Raw genomic sequence first — 13,032 nt, forward strand, 5'->3', positions numbered from 1 at the left:
GACAGTTTCCTTGTCAATTGACTGGAAGGGATCTATATTTGTGCCCATTCCAAAGAAAGGTAATCCAACAGAATTTGGAAATTATAGAACAATATTATTAATATCACCTGAAAGTAAAGTTTTACTGAAGATAATTCAAAAATGATTGCAACAGTACATTGACAGGGAAATGTCAGAAAGTCAAGCTGGATTCAGAAGAGGACATGGAACAAGGGATACCATTGCTGATGATAGCACAGAATACCAGAAAGATGTTTATCTGTGTTTTATTGTCTATGAAAAGGTATTCAACAATGTGAATCATAACAAACTATGGACAACATTGCAAAGAATGGGAATTCCAGAACACTTAATTATATTCTTGCAAGACTTGTACATATATCAAGTGGTAATTATTCATACAGAACCAGGGGATACTGAATAGTTTAAAATCAGGAAAGGTGTGCATCAGGATTGTATTCTTTCACCATACTTATTCAATCTGTGTGCTAACCAAATAATCTGAGAACCTACATTATATGAAGAAAAACACAGCATAAGGATTGGAGGAAGACTCATTAACAACCTGCAATATGTAGATGACACAACCTTGCTTGCTGAAAGTGAAGATGACCAGAAGCACTTCCTGATGAAGATCAAAGTTTACAGCTTTCAGTATAGATTATATCTCAACATAAAGAAAGCAAAAATCCTCACAAAAGGACCAATAAGCAACATCACGATAAATGGAGAAAATATTGAAGTTGTCACAGATTTCATATTACTTGTTTTCATAATCAACAGCCATGGAGGCAGCAGTCAAGAAATCAGACCATGTATTGCACAGGGCAAATCTGCTGCAAAAGATCTCTTTCAGTGTTGAAGAGCAAAGATATTTCTTTGAAGACTATGGTGCACTGACACAAGCCATAGTATTTTCAATAATCTCATATTCAAGTGAAAGTTGGACAATGAATAAGGAAAACAAAAGAAGAATCGATGCCTTTGAATTGATGTTGGTGAAGAATATTGAATATGCCATGGACTGTCAGAAGAATGAGAAAATCTGTCTTGAAAGAAGTACAACCAGAATGCCACTTAGAAGTGAAGATGGTGAGACCTCCTGTCAAGTATTTGGTCATGTTATCAGGTGGGACCAGTCCCTGGAGAAAGACCTCATGCTTGGTAAAGTAGGGGGTCAGTGAAGAAGAGGAAGACCCTCAATGAGATGGAGTGACACAGTGGCTGCAACTATGGGTTCACATATACCAACAATTGTGATGGTGCAGTATGTGATGGTGTTTTTCTCTGTTATACATTATAATATACTAACCATAGGAAGGAAGATGGGGCAATCTACTTCCGTAGTGATACTGCCTCGGAAACCCAAGGAGGGGTTGCTATGAGTCTGATCCGACTCCATGGCAGTGAGTTTATTTTTTTTTTTTTAAATAATAACAATAATACTTTTCTTTGCTCTCCTAAGGAGATCTGGTGGCATAGTGCCTAAGGCATTTGACTGCTAACCAGAAGGCTGGCAGTTCAAACCCATCAGCAACTCCTTGGAAGAAAGATCGAGCAATCTACTTCCCTAGTGATACTGCCTCAGAAACACAAGGAGGAGTCACTATGAGTGGGATCTGTCTCACAATAGTAAGTTTGGTTTTGGTTTTGGTCTGCTCTCCTAAAATTTCCAAATTTCTAAAAGAAATTCAGCAGATTTTAAATTTTTTTTCCTTTAGTCTTGGCATTCTTTCTTCTTTATTGGTTTTGGTGACACCCATTCATCTTGATCTCCAATTTTCCTAATTTCTGTCTTCTCTCTTCTTATCTGGCTCCACCTGCCCTCACTATATGTAAATGTAGGCAATCCACAAGTTATGTCTTGGATGTTTATTTGTTTTCTTTTTTTCTGTGCTTCCCTTTGCAATTTCATCTCTTCTCATAACTTCAATTACTGGTGTGCTAGAGCTGATTTGTATCAGATCCTGAGAGCTGATTGTTAGCATCTCTTCCCAAATCCACATTCAGTGGCCTTATATGGAAGTAGAAAACTAGCAAATGTTATAAATCCAGGCTCTCCATCTCCAACTCCCACTTTGAGATCCAACTGCTCAACATTTAGCAGCATGCCTCTGCCTATATCCAATATTCAAGACATTTTACTATCTGGTTCTAATCTACCCTGAAGCCTGATCACCTCACTAGTGCCTTTTTTGTGTCTTGTACTCTAATCAAATGAGACTGCTCTGTGTGTTTCATGCTATATTTTTCATTGCTCACAATGGTGTCTTCCCGTTTGCCCCAGCCTTGCCCTTCTGAACTTCCATCCCAATTTTAGAAATCACACTTCAGGCATTTTTCATATTCTGACTTGTATCACAGTTATCTGTATAAGTTTTGTTTCTCCATTACAAAGTTAAAAAGTTAATCAAGACATGAGCCAAGATTTCAGGGTTTTTTTTTTTTTTTTTTTTTTTTTTTTTTGGTCTATTTATTATTTGTTTTAATACAATGTCATCTATCCTATTACATCTAACCCACTAACTTTAACAGTTAACATACAAAATACCAAAAAAAAAAATCAAATAAAATAATAACAGCCAAACACAAACTCACTGTCATCAACTTGATGCTGACTCATAGTGACCCCCATTGGGTTTCCAAGGCTATAAATCTTTACAGGAGCAAACTGCCCAGAGCAGCTGGTGGGTTCGAGCTGCCAACTTTTTGGTTAGCAGCCAAATGCCTTAACCACTACAGGTTTCTCAAATAATTGGGTTTATTCAAATGGAATAGAATTCAGACCTTGCAGAGTGTCTTTATGAGGAGCCATGGTGGCACAAATGGTTAAGTACATCATTGCTAACTGCAAGGTTTGGGGTCCAAACCCACTCAGCTACTGCAGAAAAACACTTGGTGATCTGCTTCCATAATGACTACAGAAAACTTATGGGATCCTTCTACTCTATCACATCTGTCACTATGAGTCAGAATTGACTCGATGGCACTGGCACCTAATGACAACAAGAGTGTCTTCATAAGATAAGAAAATTATTTGGCTTAGAACAATTGACTTTGAATCCCATCAATTGCGTAAGTCTTTGTGAGAGATGCCAACATATTCTAATAAAACTATGACTTGGTTTTATTGAGAGCCAGAGTTTTTTTTTTTTTAATGTAAATGACAATAGAAAAATCATTTTAAACTGCAAATATGAGAAGTTATTACTTACTCATTGTAGATCATAGCTAACATATTACATTGAAATGGCTTCAACAAATATGGAGTCCTTCCTCTATCTGAAACACAATGTGATGTGCTACACCTCATAAAATACTTTGAATTGCCAGAAAATAGAATCCCTTCCTCAATTTTTGTGTGCTAATGGCACTGAAAACAAAGAGGGTGATTCATGTAAAGTAATCCATATTAAAATTTAAAATGCATTAAAATTAAATAAAGGGCATACTGCAAGAGCACATATAATTTACATTTGGGTAATGAGAGAATAGATACTTCCTTTTCAGAATTTTCCCTTCATGTGCTAGGAGAGATGTCAACTACTGATGTCTTCAACTTATAAATGTAGTGCCGTCATAGAAACAGAATTTTAAAATCCAATTTGCCTGGCCTCTTTCTCTCAGAAAAAAAGAAAAAGTCTCTATTATTTGCCTCTTTCTCTGTTTCCTGAGAGCTTCCCCCATTTAATTTTACTGGCACTCATAGTGTTTGAGGTGTGTGTGTGTATGTGTGTGTGTGTGTGCGTGTTTGAGCTAGGAAGTATGATGTGGTAATTCTTGAACTGTTACACTCATCTATCACACATACACAAAAAGAGGACTGCATTAAGATGTGAAATATCCCACAAAGTCAATGAGGTCAAACCTAGTTCCATGGAAGTGACTTGTGCTACTAAACACTGGAAACTTAGAATTTCTTACAAGCTGAGATATTCACACTGTTTGGAAAGCAGCTATAAGTCTGAGCTTTGTATTTCCACTGGCTTCTTGGACCAGACTATTATATTACAGTCCCAGTTCAGGTGGCAGAATGCAGGAGACAGCATTAAGAGGAAATTTATTCTACAATTTCTCACCAGGACATGACTCTGCTATGTAATTATTATACCTCTGAGAAAATCTTGGATCTTGATAATTCTTCAGGAAAGGGAGATGAGTGGAACAACAATGCTCTTCCATGCTTATGACGCTCAGATAAATTGGCATCATTGGAGTGTGCCTGACTTGCTTTGGGAAAGAACATCAAACCTAGCTGAATTTGTTGTTGTTAATTGGTGTCAAGTTGATTCCGACTCACAGTGACCCATGTGTGCAAAGTAGAACTACTCCTCTCAGAAAGGAACCCTGGTGGCTTAGTGGTTAAGCATTCAGCTGCTAATCAAAGGTCTGTGTTTTGAACTCACCAGCCACTCCACAAGAGGAAGATGTTGCAGTGTGCTTCTGTAAAGATTTATAGCCTTAGAAACCCCATAGGTCAATTCTACTATGCCCTGTAGGGTAACTAGGAACCAGAATCAATATGGGTTTGTTTTTGGGTTTTTAACCTTTCAGAAGCAGATCACCAGGCCTGTCCTGCAAGGCCCCTCTGGGACAAATGTTCAAATTACCAAGTTCTTAAGTACTTCCACCATCCAGGAACTCCAGTTGTTCATCCCACCTAGAAACACCTTAGCTGAAGTGAATCCCTGGAAAAAACCAAACCAGTTGTCATTGAGTCAATTCTAATTCATGCCAACCCCATAAATGTCAGAGAAGAACTGTGCTCCACAGGGTTTTCAATGACTAGCCTTTCAGAAGACTGAAAAGCATTTCTTGTGAGGTGCCGCTGAGTGGTCTTCAACACCAGCATTTCAGTTAGCGACCAAGTGCTTAACTGTTTGTACCAGCCTTTCCCAGATCCCAGCTGCAGTGTGATGAATTACTTTCATATGACATTTCTAGTCATGGTCTTCTAACCACCCCCAAGATTGTGTCCACTGGGACAAAATCTTACAGGGAATTGGTCAGTTTATCGTGCAAATTGAATGACTAGCAGTCCGTTTGTGGTCCTAATAGGAAGGTCATGCCTTGAAATTGACAGAGTTTGCTTATTTAAGGGTCAGTCTCACAGAGGTTCAGGGGTACCACATGGCCACCATGAAGATTATGGAGTGGAACACATCCTTTGCACCCTGGGTCCCTACTCTGAGAACCTCCTAGACCCAGAAGAGAGAGCTATAACACCAAAGACAGAGCAAGATGGTGACAGACAGCAGCAGTGGTGGACTTTCTAGTCCACAGAATGAAGCAGCTGCAGTGAGCTTACTGGCCTACAGAGCAAGATCTGAGTACCTTCAAGCAAGAGACTTGCCAGCAGACCTAAAAGAGCTGTAATTCTTATGCAGGGCAAGCAAGGCCTAAGTGTGCCCTGTGCTGCATGTCTCCCACCCCTTCCCCTGGACAGCCTGGAACAAGTACCATAGCAGCATGAGGACCCCCCAGGCCCAGTCATGGCAGTATATAGCAGCAAAGTCCAATGAAACTCAGCGAGGCTGAGTGAAACTTCCAAAAGCTTTGGTAGTCATGAAGGTTCCCCTACATAGCATGGTGGTAGCAAGAAACATGCAAAGACAGCATCTGATATCTGATATGAATCACGATGCACCTGCTAAGTATCATAATAAACCATTGTCATCAAGTTAATTTTGACTGATAGTGACTCTACAAGACAGAGCAGAACTGCCCTATAGAGTTCCCAAAGTTTCATCTTTGTGGAAGCAGACTGCTTCATCTTTCTCCCACAGAGTGGCTGGTGGGTTCAAACTGCTAATCTTTCGATTAGCAGTCAACTGCATATCTGCACCACCAAGGCTCCTTTTGATGTAAGAAGGGACATGAGTAATTTGGGGAAGGGTAAATGTTTCCTCGTTGAGAATCTGTTGTTACTGTTTGCTTTCTATAAATAATAATAATAGCTTTCACTTTGCCAACACTTGTAAGTATCTCATGTGCTTGGCTTAATCACATGCATAGATTGGTTGATGCCAATAGGTGTCTTTCTCTCATTCCTAGCAGTCTTATGGCTGCTTGGAAGTTTGAGTATGTGCAGTGCAGACAGACAGACAAACACTAGGCATGTCAGGTCTGTACAGTTTTCCATCAGCCTGAGAGTAGCTTCAAAACTCTACTTTGGGAAGATGACCATGCCAGTGCCATAGCCACCCACACACTACTTTTGGACAAATGTTAAATGGTGCCCTCTGGGCAAATGTAGCCTCATTTCAGGTACATGGCTCAATGAACACAGTGCATGCTGGATTTTAGCCCCACCCAACTACTTTCTCCTCTGGGCACCCTTAGGCAGGGCATGACCTACATATACAGTCTCCCTGATGTTGTCGTTAGTTGCCATTGGCTTGATTCCAACTCCTGGCAACACCAAGTGGGCAGAATAGAACTTCTCCATAGAGTTTTCAAGTCTGTGACTTTTCAAAAGTAGAGCCTCAGGCCTTTCTCCAGGACCTGTAGCTGGGTTTGAACCACCAACATTTCAGTAAGCAGTCAAGCAATTAACCTTTTAGACTGGCCCTGATGTACATTCTCCATTTGCTGTTCTCATTTTAAATATTGCGGACAAAATATCAACCACTGAGTTTCAAGCTTAATATTTTCAATTTTCAGTAGTACATTGATAACATTCCATTAAGTGAGATCTGCTGATAATAAGCCCCTGATTGCATCCCTGGCTTTCCAGTTTGCCATATCCTGTCTGCTTCAGACACATCATTACCAAGGTTATAAGCAGATGTGTCAAAGATAAAGCCTTAATTTCAGGTGAGTCTTGCAGTGGTTTATCAGTAAGACATGTTGGAAACTTTTTCCATTGTATCAAATTATTTTAAGCCTGTCTTGGGTGACTTCATATTGCAATTCCTACCTGTTCTAATCTTCAAGTCATTAAATAACTTTGAAAAAGATTGTTAGTTAACTCTAACACATTTATAAGGAATTTCCCCTGAGGTCTATGGCTCTTTTTACATATTGTTGTTGTGAGTCAGCCCCCTGAATCATTGCAACCCCACCACAACGGGAATCGAACCATTGTGACCTGGAGGGTTTTCACTGACTGTTTTTCAGAAGTAGATCACCAGGCCTTTCTTCTTATATTGTCTTATTCTGGAAGCTCCACTGAAAAAACCTTTCATCATCACACTAAAACCAAAACCAAACTCACTGCTATTGAGTTGGCTCCAACTCATAGTGACCCCTCCTTGTGTTTCCAAGGCAGTATCACTACAGAAGTAGATTGCCCAACCTTCCTTCCGAGGAGTGGCTGGTGGGTTTGAACCGCCAGCCATCTGGTTAGCAGTCAAATGCCTTAGGCACTATGTCACCAGAGCTAGAAACAGGCAAGCCTCCACTGACAGATTGGTGGTGGCTGTGCATGAGGTAAGGATGTCTGGTGGAGTTAAGGCTGCAACCAAAATGCTGGTGGTTCAAACCCACCAGCCTGTCTGTGGAAGAAAGATGAGATGGTCTGCTTCTGTAAAGATTTAAAGCCTTGGAAACCCAAGGGGGTCACTATGAGATGGGATCAACTCAATGGCAGTGAGTTTTCCTTTTTTTTTTTTTAGCGCTTGAGGTGCACTGGCCAGGAACTAAACTCTGGTCTCCTGCATAGAAGATAAGAATCCTACCACTGAAGCACCTCTGCCCCCTTTTCACACATTAGGTTTAAAAAAGTGAAAGAAAAAAAAAAAAGTTTAACTTAATACCTTAATAGAAATATGTTGCTCTTAAGCTAAGCCACCAACTTAACATGCTACTCACTTCTCTGTTGGAATAGTGTCCTTTGCACTGGCAGACTTGAAGGCACAAGACCCAGAGAAGTTTTTGCAGTATCTTGTTACTGAGAGTGACAAGAAGGAAGAAGGAACTCGGGTATCTTGGACTAGCAAGGGTTAAACAAGCAGCAGAGAATGAAAAAGTAAGATCATGTAATCCTATGCTATGTCTGAGCACCATGCTTGGAAGAGAATAAAACAAAGACCGGTTGCTGTTGAGTCAATTCTGACTCATGGCAATCCCATGTGGGCCACAATCGAACTCTGCTCCATCAGACTGTCATGGCTGTGATCTTTTGGAAGCAGATCTCCAGGTTTTTCTTCTGAAGAGCCTTGGGTTGGTTCGAACCACCCATTTTATGGTTAGCAGCCTAGCACTTAACAGTTTGTACCACAAGATGGCCACTGGAACTGAACAAACCAAACCAAACTCACTGCCATCAAGTTGATTCTGACTCATAGCGACCCACTTTGGGTTTCCAAGGTGGTAAATCTTTATGGAAATAGATTGCCCAGTCTTCATTCTGCACAGTGGCTGGTGGATTTGAACTGCCAACCTTCTGGTTAGCAGTCAAGTGCCATCAGCACTACGCCACCAGATCTTCTTCTGGAACAGAATAGGTGCTCAATAAATGTTTGCTGGGGGTCTGAAACACAATGGCCTTGTGACATGTACCACCATCGAAGGACCTGTTCTTTCAGGGGTGGAAAATCGCCCTAGAGTTTAAGCTCAGTTTTGATCCCATGCCTATATAGACTGAGATGCTTACTTTATTTTACAAATTCTCAAATGGATTATTTTTCTATATTTTAAACATATAGGAATGCCTATAATCACATGTGTATCACTGCATAAGCATATCCTGACAGGTTTTCTAAAAAATGAATAGCTATTTAATTTACAAAGAATGTTGCTATCATTAAAGGACATGTCAGTTCCAATGGATTAGGGCAGATCATCACATTTTATACACTGCCAACATGTAGTGACACTTTCCTCTTCAGGATGAGTTTCATCAAATTGAAGAGCTGGTTTCTGGTTTATAATTCAATCCATTTCACTGACTCACAGAGGGTGGAGTGAAATGACAAAGTCCTTTGGTCCTTCAGTCAGAGTTTTTCATATTACTGGCTGATTATGCATTTATCTTCTTACCACATGAGGCACTATGTAAAATCATGGTCAATAATTACCACCCTACAACTGACTTTTATGGCTTCTAGAAGTGCCCTCACATAAACATGTTGGTTCAGAGGAAACAAAATAAAACACAAGACTGTCATTAAACTGAGAAAGGTTAGGAGTAAAGAGGGAGAAAATACCATGGCCGTGCCAGCTCGAATCCTGCCCAAAAGAACGTTCCAATAGCGAGCAACTGTTCACCTGAAGATATATTATATAGCAGCTACAATTACTGCCTGTCATAAAGAGATGCAAAAAACTAGTCAGACACAGCATAACAAAGCTTACATTGTACATACAGGTATAGAGAAATATAAATACAAAAAACAAGACGCTATCCCTGTTGAAAAATAGTAAACCCTCAGTGTTGCCAACTTTCTAAACTGGGTGATTTAAGTTTAGACTTAAGTCTTCCTCCCTCTGCTCACACTTCTACTATTTTCTGGAGTTAGTGGTCTCCTAGACTTTTGACCAAGCAGGTTCATACAGCTGTTGAAATGTGTTAAGGAATTAATTCCCTTTCACAAAGGCTAAAGGGATCCAGATAGCACTGGGGTTGTGTGACTGTTGGGATTCTATAAAGAAGAGGTACACGATTTAAATTCTCTGTAGTGTTTTTTTGTTCTAAATATATGTTCCTTTCTAGTTAAGCTCATTCAAAATATGAACAGTTTAATTTTGTAGAGATTGATAATGCTTGGGTATATGCTCCTAACAAAATAATGAGGCCTCAGTTCTGAAGAAGGTAGAGAATCAGCTATCTTTAACTGGACAAGTCCTCCCTAACCCTCACTCCATTTAAGAAGCTGACAATGTTGCCAACCTACTGCCCATGTATCAGCTTGAGCAAATCCAAATGACAGAGCAATCATGGATAATTGACTTATAGATAATTAAAACTTGATTGGATAGTTATATACAATGAAAAATTGTTACACAAACACACCACAATGAGGCAAAACCTCTCTTTTTCCTGTTCTTACCCTGGGAGTGTGAGAACAGGATGAATGTAATTTCTACCATTACATCCTCCTACCTTGATTATCCTAACTTGAGAATCCTCCTCTACCAAGCTTTGTATTAAAAAGAGATGAAATACTATTAAGATGACAAGTCTGCCACATTCATGTTTTGTTTTGATTTTCCTTAATCCTAAAGAAGGCTCCTTAAGAATTTGGAACCCAATGTCTTGGCAAAGCTATTACGTAAAAATTTACTCACCTTGCACATTGGTTCAAAACAGAATTTCCCAGGCTCTTTTGCTCAGAATATTAGTTCTGAGAGGTTTCAATGGGTCTGCCATGAAATCAAAATTTTCAAACGAAATGTTTGGGGAGCACTGCCTTCTACATACCCTTCCTGGAATTTCTTAATGTACAATCTCCTACCAAAGACTGACGAAAGTACTGGTATAAAGAATTTCTTCTTTGTTGAACCAAGGTTTTTCCAAATTTCTTTGTCATTTAAGCCTTATTTTTTTTTTTTTCTTTTCCCCTGAGGAACACTTCAAGACAGAAACATTTTGTAGAACTTAATGCTAATGAAACATATTTTTGAAAAATAATATTCTATAAAAATAGATAACTCTAGAGGGGGTCACTCTTATCCATATATATGAGAAAAAAAAAATCAACCAAAAAAAAAACGCAAGGTTGTCATAATACATCAGTACTTCATATTGAAAATAACTTGTTACACAACTACCAGGAGACTGAACAAGCCATAATATGGTTATAGTTCTAAAAATAAAATAGATTAATATTAAATATATCTTCTTATACTTTATTTTTAATGGGCACCCATTTTCTCTGTTCTTAAAATGGTAGTAATAATTTTCTTTTTTAAAAACATCATTTGGGTTTTTCACATTGAGTATGAACTGTATTTATTAAATTAAGAAATGGCTATGCTGAATTTAATTTAGAAAGCTGTGAATTATCTACTAAACCAAATTTTCCCCCATTAATTTTTTTTTTTTTTTTTCTGCTAAAGTAGTTCACCTGTGGGCTTTTTCTCTCCCAAATAGGGATATTCTATAAGCTTGTTCTCCTAAAATTTTTTAGAGTTTGGAGTTTTCACAGCATCTCCAACATAAAACATGCTTCTTAATTTAGAATAAGCATGTTTGAAGATGGCTTCATTTATAGCCATTGATAAGTGTCTGCACACCCAAAACATAATATCCTATTGCTGAGACAAAATTTTGGATATGTGTTTACCTTTATCCCAATAACAGAAAATTTTGCTTCCCGAAGATGAGCCTTTTTAAACTCTGTGTATCATTCCCGGTCTATCATATACTTGGGGAGAGCTCCTCCATTCTCTTTCACTCTGCTGTGCTGTTCTGGCCCTTTGCTGCATCCCTTTGATCCCTTTTGCCCTTCTGATTGTTTTTGTTCCTCGGCTCCATTCTCCACTCTCAGGGCTGCTCAGATGAGCCCTCTTTACAAATCATCCCAGTCAGCTCACTCAACTCCAGACCAGAGATAACCTCTCATGCCACTTCTTGGCCCTTCAGTGTTGCGAGTTAAGTTTTCCCTAAATCAGGTCATCTGGATCACAAGCACAGCATTGTTGTTGTTAGGGTGCTGTCAAGATGGCTCTCATTCACAGCAACCCTGGGTACAATGGAATGAAATGCTGCCACATCCTTACAATATTTGCTCTACTGGAGACCATCACCACACCCACTGTGTTAATCCGTATTGTTGAAGGTCTTCCCCTTTTTACTGACCCTCTACTTTACCAAGCATGGTGTCCTTCTCCAGGGATGGGTTCCTTCTGAAAACATGATCTAAGCCAACAACATTAGGAGAAGTAAAAGGCGAAAGCTTTTTTGAAAAAGAGAAAGAATATAAGAGAAGAGAACACTGACTTTTAAAAGGTGATAGAAAACACTTTGAAGAAATAAGGGGCTAGAGCCTAAGGGGCAAAAATACCTGTTCCTGTCTGTCAACTTACTTAATCTTCCTGAGACTCTACCACCAGCTGCCCAGCCACTCAACCAGGCCCAGCCAAGTTGACATACAAATTTAACTACCACGCTCTTAAACATATTTTCAACTAGATGGTTCCTTAGCAACCATCTCTTATTTGGCATCTGCCCACCATATGTATTTTCCCTAGGATTTTGGGGAAAATAACAAAGAAAAACACTAACTCACTTTCCCTTTTCTCATATCACATTTTTACTATTCCCATTAAGGGCTTCCTCTGACAAGAGATCTAAATGCTTTCTTTAGTCCAGCAGTTTTCAAAGGGTAGTCCAAGGGACCTTGAGGGGTCCTCAAGACTTTAAAGGGGTTCTATGAGGTCAAAATTATTTTCATAATAATATTAAGATGTTCATTGTTAACTGCTTTTTCCACTCTTAATTTCTCGTGAATGAGCAGAAGGGTTTTCCATTGTACATTTGGAAACCTACCATAAGTCACTACCAATAGGCATCTCTGACATAGTAAAAAAAACAGTTCTCCAGATTCAGTTAATGTAAGTTTTCAGGCATTGTAATAGTTGATTTTGTATATCCAAATATTTAATTGTTACCACAATCCTGTGAGACATACTATATCACTTTGCCACTGAGTAAACTAAGGTCCCCAAGTCAAACTAAACCTCTTGCTGTCAAATCAGTTCTGACTCATAGAGATCCCCATTGGATTTCTGAGATGGTAAATCCCTATGGAAGGAGATTGCCAAGTCTTGCTTCTGCAGAGTGGCTGGAGGGTTTGAACCACTAATTTTCTGGTTGGCAGTCAGATGTCTTAAGCATTGTGCTACCAGAGCTCCTTAAACTAAGGTCCAGAGAGGTTAATTTATATATTTGTCACCTCCACAGTCCCACACATCCCCATAGCTAGAATTTTAACCTATGTCTATCACCAATGCTTTTATCTCCACTTTACAGTAATGTTTTCCTGAATAATCATATCATTTTTCTTTTAAGAAAAGGCTAGCAGCTATTTAGGAAACCCCTCTTTAGTTATTCTTTCCCTCTAAATTATGTGATAATGAGTCTTTTTT

This window comes from Orycteropus afer, unplaced genomic scaffold, assembly GCF_000298275.1.
Source record: "Orycteropus afer afer isolate SDZICR_OR568_19922 unplaced genomic scaffold, OryAfe1.0 scaffold00212, whole genome shotgun sequence".
NCBI lineage: Eukaryota > Metazoa > Chordata > Mammalia > Tubulidentata > Orycteropodidae > Orycteropus > Orycteropus afer.